This window comes from Anas acuta, chromosome Z (assembly GCF_963932015.1).
Source record: "Anas acuta chromosome Z, bAnaAcu1.1, whole genome shotgun sequence".
Classification (NCBI taxonomy): domain Eukaryota; kingdom Metazoa; phylum Chordata; class Aves; order Anseriformes; family Anatidae; genus Anas; species Anas acuta.
The window spans coordinates 62602672-62615979 of record NC_089017.1 but is presented as its reverse complement, the minus strand read 5'-3'; the positions used below and the strand labels follow the sequence as shown (position 1 = coordinate 62615979).

At 45.2% G+C, this 13308-nt stretch overlaps 1 long non-coding RNA gene and 1 pseudogene across 1 annotated transcript in view; both read right to left on the bottom strand.

The window, feature by feature from the left end:
* The window catches only part of LOC137848298 (uncharacterized), a 46168-nt gene extending 44672 nt beyond the window's left edge, over positions 1-1496 (bottom strand). Inside the window, exon 1 of the long non-coding RNA XR_011091261.1 lies at positions 934-1496. This is a non-coding gene — a long non-coding RNA (uncharacterized lncRNA). The remainder of the gene's footprint in view (positions 1-933) is intronic.
* Positions 1497-11460: 9964 nt separating this feature from the next.
* Positions 11461-12452, bottom strand: LOC137848578 (BMP and activin membrane-bound inhibitor homolog pseudogene; annotated as a pseudogene).
* Between the last annotated feature and the right edge of the window lie 856 nt (positions 12453-13308).

The window sequence follows — 13308 nt, the reverse complement described above, 5'->3', positions numbered from 1 at the left end:
TTATACAGTGGTCCATGGAAACAGGAAGGCCCTCCACGTGCAACACACTGGGGGCCGACATTTTGTGATGGCCACCATTTCCTGATGGCCGACATTTTGTGGCGAGGAGGGAGCGCTCATCTCACAATGCTCCTCTAATTGGCTGAATGCTGTTTGACCACGTGCACTTTGCGCGCTCGCTGATTGGTGGCTCCCTGATTGAGGCTGGGAAGCGCTAAATGTGAAAATGCCTATCTACGATACTTTCAGTGTCTGTGTGTACAGACAAATATATGTATATCCACAAAAAATGCAAATAGGAGAAAATACACCCAATGGCTTTCTACACAGACGCCCTATTTTATATACCTGTATACATTTATTTATTTACCTGGAATCGTATATGCATATTTGCAGTTCTAAAAACACAGAAACAACACTGCACCCTTGCAGAATCGTTTTAAGCAGTAACGTTGAAAAAGCAAGAGGCAAAGGGCTGAATCTGTGCCTAAGACCCACCACTTTCTATGGCTCTGTGAGAAACGCTCCATATCGAATAACTTAGGCTCAGGCAAGGATCTCAGTGAAGTAGTAATTTATTCGCGATTGCAATAGCGGGCGCCCCACTAGCAGGAGAGAGCACGCCTACTAGTTCCAAAACACAGTTTAGATACCTTTTGATGGCAGGACCCTCCCCTGTTTCCCCACTGAGTGGGTCATCCAGGTTCACAATCTATCTGATGCTTCACAAACAATGCATGGCCTTCAGTTTCCGGCCTGCTAAATTTCAAATTTCTTTTGACATTTTTACTGCTTGAAGTGGTAATGTTTCTTCACTTATCTGACTTGACTTGACACCGTGATTTTCACCTAATTGTCCTAAGGAGTCTGGTTGTCTGCATTTTACTAGGTCGCCTGCTAAACTTTCTTTTCACTGTAAGCGTATCTCAGTACCACATTCCCTCCTTCTAAACAATGTAACTCTGCAAAAACAACATTTCTATTCCCACAATTCCCCCCTTTTCTTTTTTTTTATAAACTGTTGATTTTTGCAAAACCTTTTTCTAAGGTGTAATTTGATAGATTTCTTCTTCTTCTTTGCTTTCTTTGCTTTCCATCTCCTCATTATCTCCTTATCTGAGTAAGGTGGTAGCTCCATGGTCATTTGTTTCAATAGTGCGGTTTCAGTTAACCACTGTACTAGTCCTCTTACACAGAGGATAATGCAGTAACCAATGGCTGTCAAAACTCCTACAACTATGATCAATGTTTTAAATATGCCTACTTTTTCTCCCAATTCACTGGCAAGGGTGGTAAGCCCTTGCAATGCTCTTGTTACCGAGCCATCTGGGACACTATTGTTGGGTATAAGTGCAATAATGGTTGCTCAGCATTACACACACAAACACACCTCCTTCCTCTGCGAGCATCATATCTAATGCTATCCTGTTTTCCCAAGCCATTTTGCTGATGGCATCTAGTTGTTCAGCGATTCCTCTCATCGCATCCTTGTTATAATTGATAACATTTGATTGATAACTCTGCTGATTATAATAGAAATAATTAATCCAATCCACATTTTTATTGATTGTTACCCACCAGAACAGTGACTCAAACCCTGCAGCAATTTGATTTTTGGCTTTATGTTCATCTTGAACTCCTCTAGGTACCCCAATAGAATCTATGTATACTCTATCATCAAATGATATTCCTAAGCCTCTTTTACTTCTTCTGGGTATTTGTGATGTTTCTCTTTCAAATGCCAGGGTGAAGGGTATAGCTAATTGAACAAGTGCACAAGTGCCTTCCCAATTAGATGGTAGGGTGGACCGTAAGATCTTCCCTCCACCGTACCACCAGAGATCTGCCCTGGGGATCTCTAGTCTTGAGCAGTTTCTCATCAAGTCCTTTCTAGCACAAGGCAAATTCTCCCAGATGCCAGGTAGCACTCACACCCTGCCGTGAGAGGCAAGCTGTATGGTTACCTATAGCTGTAGAGAATGCAGGGGGAACCGCGATATTGTTATCATGCAAGAAACAGCAAAGAGAGACTTACAGGCCTCGTTTCCCCAGGCAGTCTTTTCCTGGTACAATGCAATCATATATCGCATCCCTTGGGAGTCTTTGGTCCACCCCCATGGGAAGGGCACTATCTGGGCAATCGGTCATCCTGAGGCACAAGCATAGCAGTAGCTACAGTTGAGACTCTGGACGGTATATTTGACCCATTCTATCCAGGCATTCACATCCCCATACCTTGTTTGAACTGACACATTTCAGAGGGCCTCCTGTTTTCTCTCCTGTTTTCTCCTTGAGTTTCTCCCTTTCTGATGGCAATAGAGGATTGTTTCCATACAGTATTCTCAATCTGGCTGTTGGGTCTCTCTCAGTTATTTGTTCTCTCTGCTCAATTGTTGTTGGGCATTTAAATCTCCACAAGCTAACACCTCACAAACATCAAACATGACAGAATGTGGCACATAACCCTCTGTCACAGTCACCCATATTTTGATGGGGTATCCCGTTTTTGCTATTATCTGGTCATGCCTTTTGCAAGTTGCCAATTGACCAAGGCCTTCTCTGAGGCCTAGAATCACTAAAAACAAAATTAGTAATCAATTTTTCCCTGTCATTATTTTTAAACCTTAGGTTTCCAAATAATTATCGATACAAAAAATAAGATGTACACTACTACTATAACAACCCCCCCTTGGGAGCATTGCAATTCACTATAGGTCTGTTCTTTCTCTCAATCACAAGTCACAGTCGTTAGTTACCTGTGAAAATAAAAGGTTAGTTTACAATTGTAAGCTCTTATCCTGCTCAGAGTCCACTATGAGATTTTTCTCTTCAATTTCAACTTCCAACAAGTCTTTTGTAGGAACAGCTTCCCAGGTACTAGCGTTGACGGATGCCTTCACTCGAGTGTAGTGAGTCCAACCTTTTTCCACAGTTCTTACGGCTGTTTCAGTGGTTAGTAATTGTCCTTCCCATTCAGGCCAGAGTTGACTCTTTCCAGGTCCGAATCAGGACCCGGTTTCCTGGGTGATGGTGGTGAATGGGGAATTCCAAAGGTGGGGTTTGAGCCAACAACCCACAGGTCCTGAGAAATGACAAAGAAGAGGACAACCCCAGAATACAGTTCTTAAGAAAACTCTCTTGTTTTGAATTGTGGTATCTCATCCCTTCTGCCCAGATAGGGCAATCTGAACAGCATCTCATATGCTGAAATTCCTATATCCTCTCTTGGTGCTGTTTAAACCTGTAGGAGTAAGTATTTTACCCAAGGAAGTTGGGTTTCTAACACTAATTTAGTTAATTGCTTCTTTAATGTCTGGTTCATTCGCTCCACCTTCCCAGAAGAGGAGGGGTGCCAGGGGCTGTGAAAATCCCACTCAATCTCTAAGGCCTGCTTTAACCCTTGCAGTAAAGCTTACACCCATCCAGTCACATGGTCAGTTAGGACAAACAAGTAACTCAGTAAAGTTTACCTGTATACTTTGGAAAGGTCAAACCCCTGGCTCCCGTCCTCTTCTAGATGGATTACAGAAGACCTTTTTATTTACCTTTTGACATATGGTACATCCTCTACATATGTGCTTCCCTAAAGTGTGTATTCCTACACAGACATACTTTCTTATCACATATTGCTTGCACCTCCCAATGACTCTTCTGATGTAAAACAGTTAATATTTGCCTCATTATCACTTTATTCAGCATTTCTCTCCCATCAGGGAATATCGATTATCCTTCAGACTTCATGGCTCCTGATTCCTTAAAAAAATCTTTCTTTTAAATCTTTTTAGTTCTTTCTTAATTTTCAACAATTCCCTGAATCCTCTCTGCATTTATTCTGTTTTCCTTCAGACATTAGATGCCTTAAATACCTGACTTCTCTTTCTCCATATTGTAATTTATTTTTCAATACTCCCAAGCCCTGCTTTCCCAGAAAGTTGAATAGCTTGTTAGTAGCTTTCTTCACAACTCTTTTTTCCTGTCCTGACAATAGAAAACAATCCACATATTTGCTAACATTAATACCTCCTTGGAGGTTGTAATTGCTCCAAAATTTTTTTTATTTTTATTTATTTTTTTTTTTTGAACTTACCCAAATAGATAGGTGGCCCTGTAAACCCCTGAGGTAAAATTGTCCACCTATATTGTTGCTTCCACCCCCATTTCAGGGTCTTTCCAGTCAGAGGTGAATACACATGTATGTTTGGTCTCAGGGCCAGAGAGCATTCCATTAATAACACTGTTATTCCAGTCTAATAATTTACTATTTGAATGCCCAATTTAATAATCAAATCCCTTCCCAACAAGTTAGTCCCTGCCTTAGGTACATACAATAATTACCCAGTGATCATTTTATCCCCTAGTTTCAGCTTGGTATCCCCCAACAGTGGCGCTGTTATTCCAGCCCCTTCTACCCCCATCACTTTTTAGGGTTTCATTAGTTAATGTAATACCTGATACTTTACAAGTCAGTAATGACCTAGCTGTTCCCCAGTGTATTGGGTTTGATGGCAAGGTTCGGGGGCTGTGAGTGGGGGGGGTAGGAAACTGCAGTGGCAGCCCCCGTGAGAAAAACCCAGAAACCTCCCCGTGGCAGGTAAGGGACAATTTCATCTGGCCCCAAAGGGACCCACTGCTGCCCAGAGCCAAGCCATGAGCAATACAGTCCGTGCCTCTGTGAGAGCACATCCACGAAAACAAACAAACAAAGAAACAAACAAAAACCTGCTGCTCAACAGCAGTTGGGAGAGCGAGAACCCCCCCCCCCGCCTCTGCAGACACCAAAGTCAGTGCAGAAGGAGGGGGAGGAGGCGCTCCAGGTGCCGGAGCCGAAGCCCCCCTGCGGCCGCTGGAGAGGCCCGTGGTGGAGCAGGCTGTTCCCCCCTCCCAGATGTTTGGGAAACTGACCGAACACCACAGCAAATATGCAAATATACCAAAACTTCTAGACTGTTACTTAGATAATGCCTACATCCCCCTTCCCTGCTTATTCAACTTCAAACAGCTCTGTTAAATATTACATGCCACACCTTTAACACCTTCAGCAACCCTTTTAACACTTCCTTTATCTTTCTCCAGCCCGTACTTTTCTAATACCAGCACCAAAGGCTCAGTCAGGGTCCAACTTAATTCCATACCTTTTCCCTCCAAGATACTGAAACAACATATCAATATAGAATATTTCATCCCATTTTCCTTCTTTCCTCCTTCTTCCACTCTGGATATTCCTATTCGAAGTGGCCAGCCTGGCCACACTTAAAACATCTTATCAAAGCCTGTCCCTGCTAGGACTCGGGCCACGACACAGGCAGCCTTCTTTGCCTGCCATTCCTTCATCTCTCTTCCTCTCCTTTCCATCCTGGCCCTGACTCCCCCTGAAGATTTTCTTCCTCTTTCGCCGACCCTCTGCCTCACTACCCGCTGCACTGTCAATACCATTAGTTTCACTCTCTCTTTTTTTTTTTTTTTTTCCCTTCTTATCTCCTCTCTGGACACACACCTCCAGGGCCTCCCACAGGAGGGTCCCCCAGTGACTGTTCACTACATCCCCCCACCTTCTGAAGCATTTTCTGCGTATTTTGCCAGGCTTTAATCACACAATGAACTTTCATGAGCCCTTGGGATACTGGATCCTCAGGTCTCATCCCCAAGTACTTTCTCATTCTGACCCCAAGTCTCTCATATAATTTCTGTGTTGCACACTATTATTATTCCAGCCAGGATTGGCAAGTGGGTATTTCTGCCCTGCCGGTATTACCCCTGGTCCTGGAGGATGAGCTCTTTCCCATTCTTGTATAGCAGCTCTCCTCCTGATCATTCCCATTTCTTTCCCTGTAAACAACATACTTATAGACATAATTCCCTTCCCCAAGAGTATAAATCAGGTTGTAGGAACTGGTCTAATTGTTCAACTAGGCTGTTGGGGTCCTCGAATAAAGACTTCCTCTCCTTCTTAAAAATCGTAACCTCTCTGCTGGTAAGGAGGGGGGGGGTGGTAGTTCACCTAAGAGGATACACGGTTAGTATTAGTACTGTTAGTATCAGGGAAGGCAAAATTCTCAATATCTCTTCTACCTTGTTCTAATTCTTGCCAGAGCCTAGAGTACGATCCTTCTTTAGGGACAGTGTTAATTACAGTCCCTGTCTCCCTTCCTGGAGTGACTGCTGCTGCCACCAGTTCAATATTAAGATTATAGGGAGCATAACTTGGCTCCTTCTCTAAAAAAGGAATCTTCTTGTTTACACATAAATTTAAAGCCTGAATTTTCATCAGACCCGTATTTTGGCCAAAATACTGCTGTTTCCTTAATTGGTTCTTTTGTCCAGACTGATACACAATATTTAACCTTTTTAAAATTATTTTTCTTTTACAATCCCTCTAATTTTGGGATTATGTTTCCAATTTCTAATAATTCTTCAGGAAGAACTATTAGTAGGCACTCCCCCAGGGATATCTCCCTGTCCCCTGGAACTCCTATTTTCCCATTTTTCCTAACCCTCGCCAGTATGTGCTACAGAAATTTCCCTTCTGCAGTGTACCACACACCAACGTACTGAAAAATGGGGGTGTACTGCCAAGCACTTCCCCGTGCAAGCGTTACCGCACACCTATGAGTTTACCAGATTCCCTGGAACTCGTACTTCCCATCTTTCCTAACCCTCGCCAGTATGTGCTACAGAATTTTCCCTTCTACAGTGTACCACACACCAACGTACTGAAAGATGGGGGTGTACCACCAAGCACTTCCCTGTGCCAGCGTTACCGCACACCTGAGTTTACCAGATTCCCTGGTGTACTTCCAAGCACTTCCCCGTGCAAGGATTACCGCACACCAGATTCCCCTGGTGTAGTGCCAGCACTTCCCCGTGCAAGGGCTTACCATACACCAGATACCCGATCCCCAAGGCAATACTTAATATTTCTTACCTTGGTCTGTGCATAGAGTTACCGGATCGATTCTTAAAAACCCGGAGTGCCTACCTTCTTCCTTTCCCCACTACTTCACGGATCCTGCCTCTTTAACCAGTCTCGGGCCCTCTGTCAGCTTTCTGCAGAACCGCCACCGTCAATGCACAGGACCGCTGAAATCAGCGGGGCATGCCTTCCTGCTGCTGCGGCGGTGGGGCTCCCCAGTAGGTGACTGGCTCCCGGACGAGCCCCCAAATTGTGAGAAACACTCCGTAGCCAATAACTTAGGCTCAGGCGAGGATCTCAGTGAAGTAGTAATTTATTTGCGATTGCAATGGCGGGCACCCCACAAGCAGAAGAGAGCACGCCTACTAGTTCCAAAACACAGTTTAGATACCTCTTGATGGCAGGACCCTCCCCTGTTTCCCCACTGAGTGGGTCATCCAGGTTCACAATCTATCTGATGCTTCACAAACAATGCATGGCCTTCAGTTGCCGGCCTGCTAAATTTCAAATTTCTTTTGACATTTTTACTGCTTGAAGTAGTAATGTTTCTTCACTTATCTGACTTGACACCGTGATTTTCACCTAATTGTCCTAAGGAGTCTGGTTGTCTGCATTTTACTAGGTCGCCTGCTAAACTTTCTTTTCACTGTAAGCATATCTCAGTACCACATTCCCTCCTTCTAAACAATGTAACTCTGCAAAAACAACATTTCTATTCCCACAGCTCCAAAAAGAAGCGTGCCATGACAGCCTGTTCAGATCTTGCCTTGCAAGGCTGCTGCTCTTCTCCACAGTGCTGACAACAGCCGGGGATGCACAGTCTCACACAAACAAAAAACTCCCACTTACGCCTGCTCTTGTGACTGGCAGCCCAAACCAGCCCATGTATCTAGCTTATGCAGTGGTCCATGGAATCAAGAAATCCCTCCCCGTGCAATACACTGGGGGACGACAGTTTGTGGTGGGGAGGCAGCGCTCTTCTCACCGTGCCTCTGTGATTGGCTGCGTGCTGTTCAAGCCACGTGCCCTGCGCTCGCCCGCTGATTGGTGGCCCGCTGCCTTTCAGCCAAGAAGCGCTAAAAGTGAAAATATCTATCTACGATACATGCAGTGTGTGTGCATGTACGGACAAATGAATGCATATCCACACACTAATGTAAACACGAGTAAATGTGCACCATGTTTTTCTACATACACACCCTACTTTATATACCTGTATGCATTTATTTGCTTACCTGGAATCCTATATGCATATTTGCATTTTTGCAGACACAGAAGCTGAATACGTGTATATCTGCAAAAGCATCGATGTGGATTAGATAAAATATCTAATGTTATTACCTTCTGAGGTATGCAATAAAGCTTGTGAAGAAGAGTGTACTTTTTGTACTGGGGAGCCCTGAACTGAACACGCTACCCCAGGTGAGGCCTGACCAGGGCAGAGTAGATGGGGTCGATCACCTCCCTTTACCTACTGGCCATGCTCCTTTGAATGCATGTCAGGATCCCATTGGCCTTCTTGGCCATGAGGGCACACTGCTGGCTCACGGTCAACCTGTCATCCACCAGGACCCCCAGGCCCTTCTCCTCAGAGGAGCTCCTCTTCAGCAGGTCTACCCCAACCTGTATTGATACATGCAGTTGTTTCTTCCCAAGTGCAGGACTCTATACTTGCTCTTATTAAACCTCATTTGGTTTCTTCCTACCCATCTTTCCAGCCAGTCCAGGTCTCACTTCTGGCATGTCAGCCACTCCTCCCATCTTTGTGTCATCAGCGTACTTGCTGAGGGCAGACACTATTCCCTCATCATGTTCATTGATGAAGATGTTGAACAAGACCAGACCCAGCACTGACCCCTGGGGAAGAGCACTAGTCTCAGGTCTCCAGATGGACTCTGCACCGCCGATCACCGCCCTCTGAGCTTGGCCAGTCAGCCAGTTCTCGACCCACCTTACTGTCCACTCCTCTATCCCTCACTTTCTCAGCTTTGCTATCAGGATGTCATGGGAGACAGTGTCAAAAGCCTTACTAAAACCAAAGTAGATGACATCCACTGCTCTCCCCTCATCTACCCAGCTGGTGATGCCATCATAGAAGGCAACAAGGTTGGTCAAACATGACTTCCCCTTGGTGAATCCATGCTGACTACTCCTCATAACCTTCTTCTCTTCCAATTGCTTGGAGATGTCATCCAGAACAAGCTGTTCCAACACCTTTCCAGGGACAGAGGTGAGACTGACTGGCCTGTAATTTCCCAGATCCTCCTTCTTGCCCTTCTTGAAGACCGGAGTGACATTGGCTATCATCCAATCTTCAGGCACATCTCCTGTTCTCCAGGACCTTTCAAAGATGATAGAGAGACAGAGACATTCGGCAATCACCTCTGCCAACTCCCTTAGCACACATGGATGCATCCGATGGGGACCCATGGATTTGTGTGCACTGAGCCCACTCAGATGCTCCCGAACCACTCTCTTGTCATCCAGGGGGAACCCTCCATTTCCCAGCCACTTTCTCCTCCCTCCAGGGTCGAGGAGTCCCAAGGGGGAGTCCTTGAAGCAAAGAAAGCATTCAGTATCTCTGCCTTCTCGGCATCTCCCGTTACCAGGACACCCCCCTCATTCAGCAAGGGACCCACATTATCCCTAGTCTTCCTTTTACTGTTTACATACTTAAAAAACAAACAAACAAACAAAAAAACTTCTTATTATCTTTTATCTCTTTTGCAAGCCTCATTTCTAGGTGGGCTTTAGCCTTCCTTGTTGCATCCCTGCAGGCCCTGACAACACTTCTATACTCCTCCCAAGACGACAGGCCCCTTTTCCATGTTACATAAACCTTCCTCTTCCTTTTGATCTTATTGATGAGCTTCTTACTCATCCACACATGTTTCCTGCCCCCCTTCCCTGATTTCCTACTCTTAGGGATGCACCTATCCTGAGCTTGGAAGAAGTGCTGTTTAAATGTAGCCCAGCTCTCACATGCACCCTTGCCTTCTAGCAACCTAGCCCATTAGATACTCCCAAGCAGGTCCTGGAAGAGGATGAAGTTGGCTTTCCGAAAGTCCAGGGTAGCAATCCTTCTTTTAGCCTTGCTTCTTCCACCAAGTTCCATCTTGAACTCCACCATCTCATGGTTGCTGCATCCCAAGCTGCCCCCAACCTTCACATCCCTAACAAGCCCATCCATGTTGGTAAGGACAAGGTCCAGGAACACCCCCTGCCTCGTTGGCTCCTCCACTACCTGTGTCAGAAAATTGTCTTCAACGAATTGTAGGAACCGTTTGGACTGCTCATGCCTGCTGGGTTGTTTACCCATGAGGTATCAAGATCATTACCTTCTCTGAGGAGCCCTCCAAAAATCCTATGAGACAGCTCAGAGGTTTTTCCCTACTATCTTCAACAGTGACAGCAGTGACAACTTCCCCCAGCCCTTCGCTGTCAATTTTAGCTCCCCTCCCTTTCCCCCATCAAACATAGCTTAAAGCCCTGGTAATCAGCCCAGAGAGCTTGCTCCCCAGCACACTTATGCCCAACTTTTTGAGTTGAAGTCAGTCAGCAGCCCACATACCCGGCATTTCAAAGGGCTGCCCAAGATCAAAATACCCAAATCCTTGGTCAGCCAGTCATTCACCTGTCCTGTTCTTCTCCTTCTCTCTGGGTCCTGGTCACCCAGAGGGAGGACAGAGGAGAACACCACTACCTGCACTCCTGATCTCTTCAACAACCTTCCCAGGGATGCAAAGTCCTTTTAAATATTCCTCATTTTTCTAGTTGCACTTCCCAGGATCCAACCTGAATGACAACAAGAGGATAGTAATCCTCTGGTTTAATGAGCTGTGGCAGAGCCTTCCTAACATTTCTGACATGTGCCCCAGGAAGACATCACACACCTCTCTGGATAGGTTATCTGGGCGACAAATGGGAGCCTCAGTGGCCCTCAGCAAGGAATTTCTGCTTCCTAAGACTGTCCATCCTTTTTTTGTGGCACTAATTGTGATGCAGAGCTCTGCCCAGCCCAGATCTCTATGCTCAGTATTTCCCCCAGTCCTGACACACTTCGCAGGGTTGCTTCCCGGGTTCAAACTACTGTCCAGACCATCAACCTCATCCTTTTCCTGCCTGAGAGTCTCAAATCTATTACCCAGGGACACCGTGGGGGTTGGTGGAACCATGGGTGTCGGGGGCAAACGTCTCTTTCTGCTTCGAGCTGAGACGAGGGTCCAACCCCATTTCTCTTGTGAGTGGTCAAGCCCTCTGTCCTGCACATGATCAGCTGGGTCAGCTACTACCCCTTGCAGGGGCTTAGGAGGGGGCTTCTGGGTATCAGCAGGGGCAGGTTGACACTTCCTATCTGTCACCTTCAGAGACTCTCAGGAGCTCCTCAGGCTGTTGATTTCTCACTGCAGCCCAGCCACCTGCTTGAGGAGTCCCTTAAGCAGGGTACACCTGCACCCATGACAGCTCTCTCTTCCCTCAGGACCCAAAAATTTATTTTTTTCAGACAAAATATATATATTTAAAAAATATTTACAATAAGTAAGGAAACATAGGAGCTTGCATACAGTTTATTATAATTCAATTCTCAGCTCCCTGCAGTTCAGGTAACCCTGGTGACAGTGTTTACAACTTCTAATTTTTGCTTTCATAACGTTAAAGCAAACAATACATTTGAGTGTGTTTTACTCTGTGCAAATGAGACAACTTTTGGAATACTTCAGAAGAAATATCCAAGATTCTGTTTGCAGAGTTCCTGTGTTTCTCAGATGGTCTGTGAGTTTTTGTTTCAAGATAAAGTGCTCCTGTCCAGCAGAACCCAAAGGCCTTCGAGAGTCCAGAGAGTAAGCTTAGCTCAGATTAAAAAATAATTGGTCATACAAATTCCAGCTTCCCATGTCTGCTCTACATTCCCCAGTGGACTAGCAAAAGAATCTTATCATTGCTGAGGTCTGAATGTCTCATTGTATCACAGGTCATACAGCAGTTCTCATGACCAGTTACAAGCACCATGCATTCCAAGTCCAATTTTGCCACCTACCCTTTTTTCGCATGATTTCCATGGAAACTATAGTGCAAACGGGAGAGCATTTGCTGCAGTTGGTCTTGCAGTCTCTTATTTTCACTCCTGGGCATCCACAAGGACAGCATGATAAGGAGCATCAAGATCAGCTCACCAGCTATAGGAACAGCAGTCACAGCTGCCCTGAACTGTAATTCTTTTGGTGAGGTCAGTTCCTGCACATTGGTGATGAGATTCTTGCTGTCATGTTATCTGCTTCCTTGATATCTGCACCCTTGGGAGGAGACAAAACATCATGTAGTCCTCTGTAATTGCACATATCTTCATGACAGCATTCCAATGTGGACATGGTGGTGACAGAGTGGTTTTGTGGAACCTGTTTAAGTCTGTGCTTACACTAGAGCCCAAGCAGCTCTGAGTAAGTGGGGAATGTGTATTCTAAGGATCAAGTGGTCTGGAAAAGCAGGCACTAAGCTTGGATTTGCACATATAGCCAGTTGCAACACGGTGTGCAGCATCACACAGAGGAAGAATTAAAGAAAGAAAGAAAGAGAGAAAATGACAGATGGAAAGCAGGAAGGCAGGAAGGAAGGAAGGAAGGAAATGAAAAGAAGGAAGGAAATGAAAAGAAGGAAAGAGGAAAGGAGGAAAGGAAGGAAGGAGGGAAGGAAGGAAGGAAGGAAAGAAGGAAGGAAGGAAGGAAGGAAGGAAGGAAGGAAGAGAGAGAGAGAGAGAGAGAGAGAGAGAGAGAGAGAGAGAGAGAAAGAAAGAAAGAAAGAAAGAAAGAAAGAAAGAAAGAAAGAAAGAAAGAAAGAAAGAAAGAAAGAAAGAAAGAAAGAAAGAAAGAAAGAAAGAAAGAAAGAAAGAAAGAAAGAAAGAAGAAAGAAAAGCTTCTTTCTGCATTTTGTGAAAGTATGTCACATAGATGTTCACATACTCAGGTATTGGGCAACTGAAGAACACCAAACAACCAGAAGGTGGATCAGGCTGCTAAGATTGAAGAGGCTGTGGTCAATCTGGACTGGCAACAGAAGGGTGAATTATTTATAGATCCATGGGCCCATGACACCTCAGGCCATCAAGGAAGAGACGAAACATATAGTTGGGCTTGTGATTGAGCAGTGTTCCAGACCATGAAAAGTGCTGGACAGGTTATTCAGGATTGTGAAACACGTGCTGCAATCAAGCAAGCCAAATGTTTAAAGCCTCTCAGGTAAGGAGGACAATGGATGAAATCTAACTATGGGGAATTCTGGCACATAGATTATGTCACACTCTCTCAAACCTGCAACGGCAAGCACAATGTGCATACAATGGTGGAAGCAGCCACCAGATGGATAGAAATACACCCTGTGCCCCATGCCACTGCCTGGAACAC